We start from the raw sequence: 16,422 nt of genomic DNA on the forward strand, positions 1-16,422 counted from the left end.
GAGCTCTGCACATCTTCCTACTTACGCTGACCGTGGGGGGCAGTTTCTCTTTGTCTCCGATTCTGCATCCTGTGAATGGAGGGCACAGTCCCTCCTGCCCCCGCCACCCCCCCGGAGCCAGCCTCCGTGTGGAGGACACTACTGGCACTGCCACCACCCCCGGACCTGCTCGGAGCTGGCTCCCCAGCACTCCTGTGCACCCATTCCCGGGGTTTCAGGGTTTCGGGGTGCTTTGCTTCCAAAGACTCCAACTGGAGACCTCCTTTTCAGTGGGTTGCCCTTGGGCTGGGGTAGCTGCTTCTCCCTGCTCTTGCTGGGTTCTCCTGGGAGCACCTCCGCTGTAAATCCCTCCCACCCGAAGCTTCCCCTGAGCCTACATCTAGTGAACCCAACTGAAGACAGTTTCCAAAAGCATTTTGCAAATTTGCACGTGAGACACGTGCTTGTAAGCAGTTACCATTCGAAGTCGCTTCAGAACTGACTGTACAAATCTTACTTCTCTGAATTATTGGGGTCCGGACAGAACGAGAGGCCAAAGGGGACCTGACGCTGGTTGTTCTATAATGTACTGAGCACCACCCCACCCCCTGACTCTGTGCTTACCACCCCATCACCAGATCGACTGGGAGCCTTCATCTTCTTGGGCCTCTGGGGGCCTCCGCTGCTGCTCTGTCAGCTAAGGCTGCACTGTTTTCCACCCCAGGGGTCGTCAGCTTATTCCCACTACGGTCCCTGCATGACCTTTCTCAGGGCTCCAGGAAAAAGCCAAGTCTTGAGCGTCGGACAAGGGCCCAGGCCGGATTCATTTTTGAGAATCATGTAAACAAGGTGCATGCTTTTGGAAATTGTCAAGGGGGCAAATCATGAACTCAGATTTTTTTTTTTTTGAACTCAGATTTTTGATCAACAAAACTTAAATAGAAACAGAGACTATTCATTATATTACCCGATTTAGTACTTTTAGCAAGAACACATACACACATGCTTTCAAAATAGGTCCTCAAAATTCCAAGACTTGCTTTGATCTCTCTCCTACGGCTGATAAGTTCCCATATATCAGGGGCATCCCTGGGAGCCTGGGGATAAGGATGAATGAATCACCACATTCAGATCCTCAAAGTTTCCATCTTCATTTAATGAGAACATTTCAGCTCCCTTTCGAAACCAGATCACTTTAAAGACAATAAATAATCAAACTCACCTTACGAGACCCAACAGCCTTGTTTTCCAATGGCCAAATTCTTGGCACCCTGTCCTGTATGCCTTCATTCCAACAACCAGAAAAATAACCCACGTGCTTGCCTATTTATATGTGCACAGTGCTTCTTTAAATCAGGTGTAACCAGCCTGGCCTCTTTGACTTCTAGAAGACAACACAGGCTTTATCTAGAGCAGGACCCAGACAAGGGCTGAAGGAGGGATGGGGTCGGGGGTTGATGCAGACTTAGTTGAGTCCAGGAGGAAAGCCAGAGAGCTGTTTAGTCTATAGGCCCCCCCTCCTGGTGGGGCAGCGGTGGAATGGACAGACATGCGGAATCAGAATCACCAGATGCTTCACTCAAGCCCAGCCAGGTGAGCCCGCAGCACCAAAGAGGTCTTGTGAAGATTGTCCTATCTCCCCAAAGGAGGACAGGATCCAGAGACAGGGATTCCAGAACCCAGCACTAGGGACATCTATCATAGGGTTGTGCAGGAGAGTCTGGGCACATGCAGAGAACAAGTCACAGAACCTGGTAGGTGATGCCAGGAGAAGCTGACCCTTAGGCACAGAGGGACAGAGTAGGTACCAACTTAGGAAATTGGCAGCTGGCATGAGTTGAAGCTGAGAGACAAGGACCGGAGATCCTTAAATCCCTCCTGCAGGCCAGACCAGGCCTGAACCCTCCTGAGGGAACCAGATGGGGACTGACCAGACCCTCAATCAAACCCAGATCCTCTGGCTTTGGATTCAATGGCTCTATTAAGTGAGTCCCCAGGACCAAATAGCCCCACATCCTAGATCTACCTGCTACCCCCCTCAGTCTGCCTTGTGGGCCCAGAAGGCATTGGTCATGTGGGTCCTTTCCAGGGGCGCAGAGGCAGGGGAAATGGGCTGGATGTTTGTGGAGTGTGAATTTACTGAACCTGAGTCTGGTACAAAACACTCCACATGAGTGAGTTAAGTAAACAGATTGTTTATAGAAAAGTCAAAAATCCTCTTTTTCCAATTGAACACATGAGCACAAATTTCCAAATCTCTAGTTTCGGTTGGAATTTTGTCATGGCAAATATTGACTGAAGTTGGTGGGCCGTTGGCAGGGTCTTGTCACTGTTTTGGTTATCTGGAGACTGCCAGGCTGTGGTGGGAAGATATCTTTGTGGGGAGTCAGGAGGCCTGGCTGGCTTCGGGCCCAGGCTCTGTTACCAACCAGCAGGTGTCCTTCGATGACCCTCTTGGACTCACTGCCCCCCTCTTCCTTTCCTTCTTTGTAGCATGAGAGTGTTGAAGACCTCTCAGATCCTTTCTAGCTCTGAAAATGCACAATTTTATGACCTAGATGGGGGCACGGTGGCTCAAACCATCTGATATGAATTTGGACTTCAAATCATTTTGATAAATGTTCTCAGGCTTGGAAGGTGGCCTGTGGTACACTTGCAAGATCCAAATCGACCTTTTCCAAACATTTTCCAAGTCTACACAAGGCTCATGGTGGTGGGGAGCCATTTGGAGTCTCCAGGCTGGGCAGGATGGTACAGACTTTGGTGCCACTGACAATAAAGGCTGGGGCGTATCTGGCTGGACCCCGCAGCAAAGAACACATGGAGTATTTTCTTTCACTTTTTACCTGGATGGAGCTCAGTGCAAACACAGACTGGAAACTACAAACGGGAACACAAGCATTTGAATAGATAGTCTGTCAAGAACATTAAAATTCTTCCAAGGGATGCACCAGACTCCGAGTCACATTGACACAGGCTGTCAGAACAGACTCTCAGACCCTGCTTTGGCATCACCAGGGAGAAGCAAGACAACTCCCATGTGGAAACTGCCTTGCATTTAAGCTGGTCTCCAGGAGCATCTGACCCCTATCTCAAACATCTGCTGTTCTCCTTAAAAAAAAGGTGGGGGGGGGAGTGGGAAGTGAAAAAAATATTTTCTTATAGGGAAGTATCAAAGTCACTCTGATAATGGGTAGCCATCCTTTTGCATGAGCATTAGAGAAACCATCCAGTATGATTGTGGAGGGAACTCTGCTTCAAGAAAACACTATTCACTAACATTTTAATTCACCAAATAAGGAATGAAGGATAAATAGGATTTTTTCACCTCTGTAAGTTCATTTCAGTAGGGCAGTATCTCCCAACACGCTGCTGTCGAAAGGAAGCCCATCTGCCTGGGTCCTGGAAGCAGCAGTTGTGTGGGTTCTGGATGCACAGGGAGAGGTTTGGCGGAGGCAGATGCTGGGCCAGGCACCGGAGCAGCCTTGGGTGGTGATAACAGGTGACCAGCTCTCTTCAGTATTCCCTACGTGGGGCCATCCCTTTGCTATGTCTACCATGTGCACTTGGCATTTATAACATGGGAGAAGACTTTTTTCCAATCATAAAAAAGAATATACGGTGTACGGAATGTTCCAGGACTAAGAGTGGGAGCAATGAGACACTTGGACACCTCATTAAATGTACCTCTTACTTATCCACGATGCTGGTGGTGAAGAGCAACCTAGATATTCCCAAACCCCTGAGAGTCCAAAAATAACTTATATCAGGCACACACATGATTGTCTTGTATTGTTTCTAGAGTTCTGTTATAGAATCACCTCTTTGCAGAATGAGATTGGTCTGTGCCCTTTAAAAAAATTATGGTAAGACACATAATTTTATCCTCTTAACAATGTTTAATCATACATTACAATATTGTTAATGGTATGCCCATTGTTGTACAACAGATGTCTAGAACTTTCTCACCTTGCAAACTGAAACTCTATAATTGAACAACTCTTGTTTTCCCTCTCTCCCTAGCTGCCAGAAACCACGCTCTACTTTCTGTTTTGATGAGTTTGATTGCTTTAGATACCTTGTATAAATGGAAACAGGCAATGTTTGTCTTTTTGTGACTGGCTTATTTCACTTAGCAAAATATCCTTCAGGCTCATCCCTCTTGCAGCATATGACACAATTTCCTTTTTTTTTTTTTAAGGCAGAATAGTATTCCATTGTATGTATAGGCCACATTTTGTTTATCTGTTTATGGACATTTAGTTTCTTCTACCTTCTGGTTGTGGTGAATGATGCTGTAGTGAACATGGGTGTGCAAGTACCTCTTCAAGATCCTGTTTTAAATGCTTTTGGATAAATACCCAGAAGTGGGATAGCTGGATCATATCTTAGTTTTATTTTTAATTTTTTAAAGGAACTTCCATACTGTTTTCCATAGTTGCTGCACCACCTTACATTCCTACCAACAGTGCACAAGGTTCCCTTTCCCCCACATCCTTGCTGACGCTTTCTATTTCTTTTTGATAATAGCCATTCATATCTCATTGTGGTTTTGATTTGCATTGCCCTGAATAAGGATGTTGAGCATCTTTTCATGTACCTGTTGGTCATTGGTATGTCCTCTGGAAAAATGTCTATTTAGTTTCTCTGTCTATATTTTAATCAGAATTTTTTGCCATTGAATTGTATGAGTTCTTTGTATATTTTGGATATTAACCCTTTGTTGGGTTTATGATTTGCAAATGTTTTCTCCCATTCAGTACATTGCCTTTGTACTTTGCTGATGGTTTCCTTTGCTGTGTAGAAGCTTTTTAGTTTGATGTGGTCCCACTTGTTTATTTTTGCTTTTGTTGCCTTTGCTTTTGGTGTCAAATCCAAGAAATCACCACAAGATTAGGAGCTTATTGCCTAAGTGTTCTTCTAGGAATTGTATGGTTTCAGGTCTATGTTCAAATTTTTTTAAGCCTATTTTGGTTTATTTTTTGTGTGTGTGGTTTAAGACAGCGGTTCAGTTCCATTCTTTCACATGTGGGTGTCTGGGTTTCCCAACATCATTTATTGAAGAGATGATCTTTCCCCATTTCCTTGAATCCTCTGTTGTAAATTAATTGCCCATATAATTATGAGTTTATTTCTGGGCTCTCTGTTCCATTGATCTGTCTCTTATGCCAATACCATACTGTTATGATTTCCATAGCTTTGCACCATAGTTTGGAATCAGAAAGCATGATGCCTCCAGTGTGGTTGTTTTTTCTCAAGATTGCTTTGGCTATTTGGGGTCTTTTGTGGTTTCATACAAATCTTAGGATCATTTGTTCTCTTTCTGTGAAAAGTGGCATTGGAATTTTGATAGGGATTGCACAGAATATGTAGATTGTGTGAGTAGTATGGACATTTTAACAGTATTATTCTTCCAATCCATAAGCATGGCATATCTTTCCATTTATTTGTGTCTTCTTTAATTTCTTTCATCAGTATCTTACAGTTTTCATGGTACAGGTCTTTCACCTCCTTGGTTAAATTTATTTCTAGATTTTTTGATGCACTTATAAATGAAATTTTCTTAATTTGTCTTTTTGATAGAGTATAGAAACACAACTGATTTTTGTATATTGATTTTGGATCCTGAAACTTTGCTGATTTTGTGTATTGGTTTTAACAGTTTCAGTGGAGTCTTTAGGGTTTTCTATATATGATATCATGTTATCTGCAAATAGACAATTTTACTTCTTCCTTTCTGATTTGGATGCCCCTTTTTTTTCTTGCCTAATTCCTCTGGCTAGAATTTACAGTACTATATTGAATAAAAAAAAAAAAATGAAAGTGAGCATCTTTGTCTTGTTCCTGATCTTTGAAGAAAAGCTGCCAGTTTTTGATCATTGATCATGATGTTGGCTGTGGGCTGGTCATATATAGCCTTTAGTATGTTGAGCTATGTTCCTTCTATACCTACTTTGTTGAGAGATTTTATCATAATTTTTTAAATGTGCAAAGTGGGTCCTTAGGGAGGGATTCATAGCAAATCTCTTGGCATCATAAGGTCACAGAACTGTGGTTTTCCTTTGGTGAGTAAAGAAACAGGAGTTTGAGGACCCAAACCATGGAGATAAGAGTTGTGTTGGAGAGGACAGTACCAACAAAAAAGGGCAAGTAGAGATCCAGTGAGGGATAGGAACATCTATACCAGGGAAATGATGCCTGATGTTGAGTTATTACTGATTCCTCTGCTATCCTCCAGTTGAATTAGATCCAAACCCATGGTAAAGATATATTGCCATATTCATGGTGCTGGGCTGGGGGTAAGGGGCGGCTGGAGAAGGAGGAGTGATGGGGGGCTAGTGTGGGGTGGAAGCAAAAGAGCAGCTGGAGGGGGAATCCAGGAGCCAGAATGGAATTAGGAGAGATGGTGAGAATGTGAGCCCCTGGGGGTACTGGGAAGTCTAGAGATGGTACTGGGTTTCACACTGGGGAGGAGGATGCTATTTAAGGAAAGAGTGGCTCAGAAAGGATAAAGGGGACTCTGTTCCCACCCCTAAAGCTGGTAACAACCCAGTTTGGAGGAGAAGGCTTGTGTGCATGTGTGCACACCCATAGAGGAAATGTACCTGGTAACAAAGGCAGCAAATGCTAAATGCCCATTCACTGAGCAGAAAACATAGAGAGCGTTATGAGAGTTTAGAATTCAGAGGTATTACTTTGGCTGGAATTGGTGGCGATGCTGCTAAATGTTTAACCACCAGCTTCTGGGGAAAAAACAACTTTCCATGGTATAAATACCCTAATTCTACCATGGTTAATTTTAAGTCACCAAGTTGACTTCCTAAAATCTGGAGTTGGGAAGAGACACACAAGAGCACACCATTATAGAGTAGTTCCACCACAAAGGTGCAGTAGACGCAAATAAACTCAAGCATAGATTGTTATCAAATGTATGATAGTAGTTCAGAAGTGATGAGTTCTGAGCATTTTACTACCTTTGCCTTAAATTTCTTTCAAGTTTACATAATGTAATTTTTAATAATGCCCATGTTCAATAACTGGCTTGCAACATTCCTGAAAAATTACCAGTTAACTGTTGTGAGCTGATATAAGCCAGCTCTGGGACACTACTGGCTCACAACAGTCTTTCTGGAGAAGGTGGGACTTAAACTGGGCTTTGGAGGGTGAATAGGAGTTTGATAGGCCTGGCAGAAGGCATTCTAAGTAAGGTAAAGATGTGGCAAAGGTGTGGCCATTAAAGAGGGTGGCGTGAATGAAAATAATAGGACTTCTCTTAGTTCTAAAATGTTTCAAGGTTAAGAAATTACTTTTTTAACAAGTCAGAAACGATGGAAAGACCCAGTAGGCATTGAACATTCATAATAGCATACAAGGTACCAAATATTCATGATATACTAAATATAGTCATACCAGATACTGAATATTCATAAGGTCTTAAAATAGCCACACATTGGTGTTACCCATTCTGGTCCCCTGTGTGCCCCTCCAGATGAAAGTCATAGCCGCTCAACAGGCTAATTGACAACCTACAGCTGTGGCCGTGAGTGCTTGCCCCTGGATTTCCCCCATGGAGCAAATGTGAGTTATTGGCCCAGGTACCTTCTGCTTGTGGGTCCCTTTTGCTCAAACCTCAACTCTGGTCGTCTTAGTGAAACCATCAGTAGGGAAGATTAATGTGGCTAAGAGAGGCTGGATACCCAAATAGTGCATAATCCAAGTCTCAGGTGGTGTGGCCCCATCCCTTTCACCTTGTTTCTCGATTTTTAAATTGATTTAATGAACTGTATTAATGTCTTAGTGAGGGCTGCTATTCCAGAATACCACAGACTGGGTAGGTTATAAATGACAGACATTTGTTTCTCCCAGTTGTGAAAGGTTGGGAAGTCCAAGATCAAGGAGCTATGAAATTCGGTGTCTGGCTACATCCTGGTTCATAGTTGGCTGTTATCTTGCTGTGTCCTCCCATGGTAGAAGGGAAGAGGAAGCTTTAAGGGGTCTCTACTATAAGAGTACTAATCCCGTTCACGAGACCTCCACTCTTATGACCTAATCAGCTCCCCAAAACCCTACCTCCTAATATCATCACACTGAGGATTAGGCTTCAACAGAAGAACTGGGTGTGGGGGAGGGGTATTGCAAATATTCAGTCTATAGCAGTTAGTTCTCTATGGTTGTGTAAAAAATTATCCCACAACTAGTGACTTAGAATAACAAACATTTATTCTTCTAATTTCTGTGGGTCAGGAAGCTGGATGGGATCCTCTGATCAGGGTCTCTTGCTGGCTATAATCAGGGCGTTGGTTGGGCTGCAGCCCTCTCAAGGTCAACTGGGGGTGGTTCTGCTTTTAAACTGCTTAAGTGGTATTGGCAGATCCTCCTGTTTCTCTGGGCTGCCAGTCAGAGGCCTCCCTCATTCCTTGCCACGTGGGCCTCTCTACAGGACAATTACAACGTGGCAGCTGCTGCCCATCGCAGCGAGGGGGTGAGAAAGCAAGAGAGGGGGTAAGACAGAAGTTGGAGTCTCAGGAAGGACAGCCCACCACTTGCCAGGTTCATTAGACAGTAAGTCACTAGGTGTCCAGTCAATACTCAAGGGGAAGGGATTTCACAAGGAGGCAGGGATCATTGGGGGCCATCTCAGAAGCTGCCTGTCACATAAAGTTCTGTGACTTCCAGCTTAGCCATCGCAGTGGTGGACTTGGGGGCTGGCATCGTATCAGAGTAATTCCATGCCCCAGTCCCCCAGAGATTCTCACCCCTGTATGACAGCATCCTTGAGATGTCAGTGGTGGTGGTCCCATTTTAAAGGAAAGACATTGAAAGTTTCACGACTCCTCTATGTCCACATAAGTAAGCAAAAGAGTCACAAAAGAGGCAGACCTTGAACCCAGGTCTCCTGAGTTCTAGGCTGTGGCCTTTGCCATTTGCTGTATGGTACTAGGGTGAATAGTGCCCCCCCTCCTCAACCCCCACCTCTGCCAAATTCATGTCTACTCAGAACCTCAGAATGTGACCTTCTCTGAAACTAGGGTCTGTACAGATGTATTATTAAGATGAGGTCATAGTGCATTAGGGTGGGTCCTAAGTCTAGTGATGGTGTCTTTATGAGAAGGCTATGTGAAGATACAGAGACATGGCGGGGGTGGAGGGGGGTGTGCAGGTAGGGATGCCATTTAAAGATGGAGGCAGAAATTGGAGCAATGTAGCTACAAGCCAAGGAAGGGTAAAGATTACAAGCAGCCATCAGAAGCTGGCAAGAGGCAAGGGAGGATTCTTTCTTAGAGCCTACAGAGGCCCCGTCAACCCACCAACACCTTGATTTCAGACTGCTAACCACCAGGACTGTGGGAGAATAAATTTGTGTTGTTTGAAGCCATCCAGTTTGTGGTTACTTGTTATGGCAGCCCCAGGAAACCAACACATGCATTATCTCCCTAGAAGATTCTAGCCACAAACTTCCTGATGTCTGCAGCATTTGAAAGGGTTTGTTGATAGTGGTTCATAAAGCACAGCTACTCTGGATCAGCCTCCATCCAGAATTCAGTCTCCCAGGTCCCCTCCTGGCCAGCATAGCCCGTCTTGTAAGCCAGCGGCCATAGCCCAGGACTGGGGGAAGAAAAGGGATACAGCGAGTAGCTTCACTGCCTGTGATCTAAGATGATGAACATTGCAGGACAGAAGCATGGCTATGTGAGATTTTCTTTCTTCTTCCATGTGATAGGCCAAAGATTAAAATCCCTTCTGCCCTTCTTCCCCTCATTCCCTTGAACTTGAAGGCACTTGGAGCACTTGGCTCACAGTAGCTCTGTGTGTGTGTGTGTACGTGGAGTTGTCGGTAGTCTCTGTAGCCTTGTAGGTGCTGGCTTAGAATAAGAAGCAGAGGTCAGGGTTCAGCTGAAAAAGGGGTGGGTGTGGTAGGATGGCTGTGGGACACGTCCTCCTGGGCACCTAGTTGGTAAGTTCACACAGAGGAATCAGTAGCATTGGATCAAAGGAGGGGGAGGCTCAAAGGATGTTCTCTGGGTGAGGTGCTCTGGCAAGGGGCTTCTGCTCCTGTTTGCAGCTTTGAAATGCAAGAATTTCCTCTTGTACGAGGAAAAATAGCTCATCATGTGAATTGTGATTAAGGTTTAAAGATTATCCTTAAAATAGTGCTTTAAAAAAATGCCTGCCACCTTCCTGCTGACCTGGTGAAAGCGACTGCACCACTTGTATTCTGCAGGGCCCGGTGACTAGTGATTCATATAGTTTGTGGTCCAAAAGCATCCCAGACTAGAAAGGGCCTTAGAGATGGTCTAAACCTACTCCTTTGGCAGAAAGAGAAGCAAAGGCACAGATACCTTCTCCAGTCCACCCAGAAGCTTCCCTCTCCCCCGTGAAACCAGCTGGGCCAAGGGCTCTGCCCTCTGTTTGTCTCCCTACTTGCCATTCTGGTGTCTTCTTCTCACATTCACATCTGCCTGTATAATCTCTATCCCTACAGCGTCTATCGTTTACACCGTGGGCTCCAGTGTAGTGTAACCCTCCATCCATTCACCCAACTACCCATCACATATTTATTGAGGAAATTGCTATGGGTCCACCACTATGTACTGTGGACGTGGAGATTATTATGGCAAGATCCTTTCTGTCGGCAAGTTTACTGTCTCATCAGAGATCGACCACTTGTATGCGAGTAACTAGACCTCAAACCAGACTCCTTCAAGGGAGTATAGACTAGTTCTCATCTGGCAAACCATTGGAAGAATTAGAAAATAATTGCCACTAGTGGCCATAGCCTCACAAGTAGGAATCATCTTTTGTCCTATATAATTTGAAAATTAGTGGAACATATATTTGGCAACCATATACATCCTGAAGTCTTCAAAATAGCTCTGATGTAAAATATTCTCCTTCCAGTTCATGTGTCTTAACTGTTGGTCAGAAAGACTGAATGCCAAGCAGTCAGGATTTTCTGTATCCAATCCAACTTCTCTACCCCCTTCCTTTTCTGCCTCCAACAGATTCATTCTTTGGACCGCAGTTGTAGGATGTATCTATTCTTGGAAGAATAACACCCTATGCCATTAGATCAGCTGTATTTTCAGCAATTACATGAAGCTTCGCTTTGGACAGGGCACTGCTTGGGTGATACGGAGTTACTTAAGTGTATCCGGGAGCACTGAGCTGAATGGGAGATGGAATCCTATGAAGATCACAAAATAGGCACCAACAGAATGCACTGGGCCTTGGAGTAAGTATTTAGGATAGGTAGGAAGAAAATGAGAGAAGGTCCTGGGCAGTGGGAGAGAATTTGATTCTTTTGGTCATTTTACTACCTTACCCCAGGGGCAGTCCTATTAGACAGGAGCTCACTGGCTGGGGGCCTGGAGATCCAAACCATAAGCCAGGAGACCCTTTAAAGTCTTTGCATTTAAGTTTCATAGTCAAAGAAGCCATGTTCTCTCTCTTTTCCCAACAGCTTAGAGAGAAAATAAGTCAACTTTGCTTACTGGATTTGTGTGAATGCCTCTTCTCTATACACAAGGACAAATAGTTCCCTGTGAGGCAGATCTTCATTCAATCGTGGAGAAATTTAACCAGAAATTAGAGAGCACCCTAGGGAATGGTCTCAAGTCGTCCAGGGCTTCCTCCACCCAGGCAGCCTTGACACATGTCCCTGTCCTGTCACAGATGTCCTCATTCCTCCCAACGACTTTGTCTTACTGGTGTTGCAACAGCTACCAAGGTAGTTAAAAGGTATGTTATATAATATGCATATTAGAGATAGATATGCAAGTTCAGAATAGATTTGCTACATTTTTCTTCAGTAAAACTCCTTTTGTTCATCCAAACATAGTTTATGCACCAACTACATACCGAACATGAATGGGGCTGAAAAGGCAAGAGTCCCTCGGGTAAGGCAAGGTGTAAAGTCTTCTGGGAAGGAAGCCTCCTCCCAGCCCCAGAGTAAAGTAGTAAAAGAGTTTCCTCTTCAGACCCAAAAGCTGCTCTCTAAGCCAGGTCACCATCAGGAGCCTCATGGTGAGCCTCCTTACATCCCATGGCCGGGAACTCGAAGGCATTGTCCCAAATGCTCTCCTTGATTGATTTTGTCTGAAGTACACTTCAGAAAAGCTCTGTTTCACAAATGTTTGGACTTCAGTCATTTTGACCTATTGCTTTCTGCCGTGGTGCTTCAAGCACTTGGTGGGCTTATGTTGTCCTAGTCTTCAGTCTTGTCTTTGGATTACAGAGATCTCAGAGCAAGGCCCAGAGAAGTACAGGGACCTCTTCCAGGTTGGACAGCGAGTCTGGATGTCTGAACACTGCTCCCAACTTACACCAGTTCACCACGTGATGGACTTATACCATCTTGGGCTGAGAAGGATCTTAGATGTCTACCTTGTGTCAGGGCCCTCATCTTTCTCATCTTTCAGACAAAGAAACCGAGACCCAGGGTAGGTTACTGGTTGTCCATAGCCAGAGAATCACAGACTCCTGGAGCTGGAAGGCACCTTGGGCCTTTTGTTATCTAGTTTCACCTCCAACCCAAAGGAACAATACTTTCCACACTCTCTTTGCCAGTTGATTACCCAGCCTCTGCTTGGACACTTCTGGAAAATGGGGAGTGCATGATTTTTTTTTTCCTGTCCATTCCATTAATAGACCTATCTCATTGTTATCAAGCTCTTATCTGTAATCAAGGGAATCTAGTTTCTTGCTGTATCCACTGACAGCTGCCTTGCAGAGTCACAACACACAACACAACCAACCCACAGTCTCTGTGCCCTAGGAGAGTTGTCCCTACCATGGATCCCTTTAGTCAACTGGACTGTTTCAGCTCAGCCTGCCTCAGTTTCCCTGCCCCAGACTGACTGCCTTTAGCATGTCTTAATTCAGAATTTTTATTTATTTTGCTTTTATTTATTAATGGTAACCACCACCTTCTATAAGTCCCATCCATCCCCCCTTTTACTGAGCTCTAGAAGGCTCTCATTAGAACATCAATGAGTTCACTGCACTTTTTAAAATCAGGACAACAACAAAAAAAGCTTGAGTGTGCTTCTCCTGACAAGCCTCCTTAAATATAATCATAGATCTGTCACAAAATATACAGGCTTATGAGGGGTTGTCAAAGTCTTTCTGAAGTGGGAGATGTTTAGGGGGAAGAAAATTCTTTCATATTAACTGAAAAGGAACAAAGTAGAAAAAAACAAGGACCAAATGATTCTGTGAAGGGTTTTTACATAGCTACAGTTTTGCAAGCTTTGCCTTGATTAATGATAATGCGGTAGATTCTGGAAAGACAGAAATGAAGCTCTGAGCTGTTCGTGTAATTGGTCTTGACATTTCTCTTCTAGGAGTTTTTCTCTTAACTGAGTGAGAAAGCAGGTGCGGTAAGAGCAGTCTTTCCCATCATCCAGGTTCCAATCTCCAGTTCTGATGGGGAGCAGACCCAAAGGTCCCATGAACACTCTGTTTTCTTTAAGCAATGTCCTGCTTTAGTGATTCCCACTATTGTGTCCACACTCTGGAGGGTTTAGGGAGTTTTAGGCATTTAACGTTTTTGAAAAATTTCTTTTTAAAGCCATTTGGATTTGTAGCTCAACACCAGGGAGAATCCAGATCCTTCTGGTTTCCACAGATGGGCTCCCTGAAAGGTAGTTCTCATTTTCTTTGTTTCTTGGGGAAGCCTCTTCGAGGTCTGGTGCACATCTGTCTGTGCCACTTGGTTCCTGAATGAATTGCTCACTGGCCTAAACATCTGGTTGCCTCAAGGGTCAGCATAGATGTGTCCCTGCATTGCATGGCATTGGAGGGACGATTGCAAGGACAAGCAATAAAGAAATCTGGTGCTGGTGGCTCTTCTCAGACCCTCCAGCTTCCACATGGCCATGATCACATCCCTCTGTCCTCATCTGATGCCAAATCTCCCAAGCAGCCCAGGGATTTCTAAGCCTTCTGCAATTACTCAGCATAATAAGATTTCAGAGCTCTCCCTGGCTTAAAATGTGCTTTCCATTTTCTCACCAGCCCACTCCCCTCCCCCGGCCTTGCCCTGAATTAGAAGTACATCGGCAGAAAGATTCACAGGCCCCTAGGTGCCCAGTGGCATATTTCTATCTTCCATTTCCCCTGTGAGCATCTCCTGGCTCTTCTTCTTCTTCTTCTTCATGCACCCGGGGCCAGGCGAGAGCTTTCCATCCAGACACAGCCACAGTGCCCTGCCTGGACATGGAGCTTTGTGAAAAAGCAGCCTAGCCTGTCCTCCCAGTGAGAGCGCAGTCCCACCCTTCCCTTCCGGGTCCCCAGTCATTGTGCTGAGGGTTAGGAACCAGCAGTGCAGAGATCAGTTTTCAAAGGAAACAGAAGAACCCTTTCAAGTGCCTAACCCTAATCGCAGACTCTTTCAGGGGTCCTGGAGCTGGTTTTGAAAACCACGTTGATGGTGCCTGAAATTAAGTTATGATGCACCTGTACACACAGAAGGAAGGGACATCAAAGAGAGGATCAGTGCGGACGGCGAGCAGAAAGAAATGCCAGGTGCAGACGCGGAGGACATCTGGCTCTCCCGGGGCCCGATGTCCGCTTCCCAGGCAAGGACAGTTAGTGGCTTCAGCGAGAGTGAGAGCGGGGGTGGCTTGGTGGTGTCCTCAAGCTTGACTGTGCGTCCGCTTCTGCAGCCTCCTTGTTTCCAGGCAGAGAGGACGGGTCGAGTGTCTCACTCGTGACTCTCTAAAACGTTTCCTCGTATGTTAGTAAAGGGAAGTGACCTCTCAGGTAAGAAGTGGGTGCCGACCTGACCGCGCGCCAAGTGGGCGCAGGCTGCTGCAGAGGAAACGCAGACCAGCAGCAAATTGCTCGGGAGAGGGAGGTCTCTTGGGGATTCGCTCAGATGAGAAAATAACAAATATTTTTAATTAATGTCACTTGTCTCTTTTTAGGGACTTTGACGCGTTGCGAATTTATTTTGGTATGTAATTTTAACACTATCTCCTAAGATCTTTTTATACTTTATCTCTGAAATGTGTCAGATTCCCAACTGACACTATTTTAATAGAAAGGGTTCTGGTGCCCGCCAGGGAGCGGCCCTGGGGACTCTAGAGCCACGGGGACCGAGGGGTTTGAATCCTGGGTGGGCAGCACCCTCTGGGTGAGCCTGGGCCCATCACTGACCTCAGGAACGATGACCGTCCCCACGTCCTGGTGGCACAGTGGACTGGAGATGGCCCGATCGATGTGCGAGGCCACTTGCCCCGGGGCTGGGCCCCGAGTGTGCAGCTGGGGATTTCCGAGGGGCTCGGCGCTGGGAGTTTCCGACGCGTGGGGCAAAGGCTGCATCTGCCAAGTCTCTGCTCCCCACCACCCTTCCCAGGAGGAAGCCAGACGGCCGGACACCTCCTGCTCCGGCCCGGCGTAAGCCCTGAGCAAATAACAGATTTAATCTCAGGGGAAGCAAGTGCATTCTGTTATGGGTACGGAAACATTTTATCAGTCTCCGGACCTAGCAAACAGTAGCTGAAAGAACGTCAGCCTTGCCGTCTTCCTGACGTGCAGGCCGAGAAGAGGGCACCGCGAGTGGCTCCGCGGCCCGGGAGGCACCTGCAGGACAATAAATCAAAGGGTGATGTGCCTTGGGTGCAAAGAGCGAGCGGCGCGGGCGTCCTGGCTTCCGAAGCCCGTGCTGGCATCGTGCGTGAGGTCACAGGCTCCGTGGGCCCGACTCCCCCCGAGGCTCCGATGGCCCCCCGAGTTTGTCCCCACGAGTCTGTGAACTGCTTGCAGAGCCCCAGGCCAGCTCCCGCAGGCTGTGCCCACCCACCGTGAGGGGTGCTTTAGGACAGCGGGGCCCACCCAGTAATACCTGCCTCCTAAGAAGGCTCCCAGGTGGGATTTGGCGGGAATATCCCAGCCGGATATTCGTTTCCCCAGGGAAAGACCCCCCACCCCAGCCAGTGTTTGGGGCGCCTCCGGGCAGGGCAGCCAGCCCCCGTCGGGGGGATCCGCGTGGGGATGTTTTCAGGGCCACCGCCCACTCTGAACCTGACGGGGACGTGCTTGAATGGGGGCCTCCCTGGAGAAGGAACAGTTTCGCTAGGGCCTGCGGTGACATCCAGATGGCCGAGAAAACTTACCCAGTGTTCCGTCAGTGGGCAGTGATGGAAGGCCTTTACAGGGAGCTTCAGAACCTTCCACATTTAGTTCCAAGCTGCACGTCCTTCTCCGTTTTGTCAGCGGGCCAGCTGCCTCTCCGTGGGAGTGGGTGCTGCTGTTTCTTCCTGACGTGGGTTTACTTGACACTGTCGTGCTCGCTCCAGCCAGAAGCACTTAAAACTCAGACGCGGATCCCTCTTGCCTTCAGAGGATGAAGCTGTGTCTTGCTGGGACATGGGCCCCCAGTTCAGCTGTGTGCCCAGTATTGGTCCCAGGACAGCTCTTCTTTCAAAATGCTGCATAGGC

General features: G+C 46.4%; 2 long non-coding RNA genes across 8 annotated transcripts in view; both read left to right on the forward strand.

Moving 5' to 3' along the window:
* LOC144301085 (uncharacterized) overlaps positions 1–16,422 on the forward strand; it is a 159,747-nt gene that overhangs the window by 95,039 nt on the left and 48,286 nt on the right. The gene's annotated exons all lie outside the window — the stretch shown is intronic.
* Positions 12–4,084, forward strand: LOC144301086 (uncharacterized). Its single transcript, XR_013367823.1, has 2 exons — positions 12–1,572; positions 2,473–4,084. It is a non-coding gene; the product is annotated as an uncharacterized LOC144301086 (long non-coding RNA).

Source organism: Canis aureus, chromosome 29, assembly GCF_053574225.1.
Source record: "Canis aureus isolate CA01 chromosome 29, VMU_Caureus_v.1.0, whole genome shotgun sequence".
NCBI lineage: Eukaryota > Metazoa > Chordata > Mammalia > Carnivora > Canidae > Canis > Canis aureus.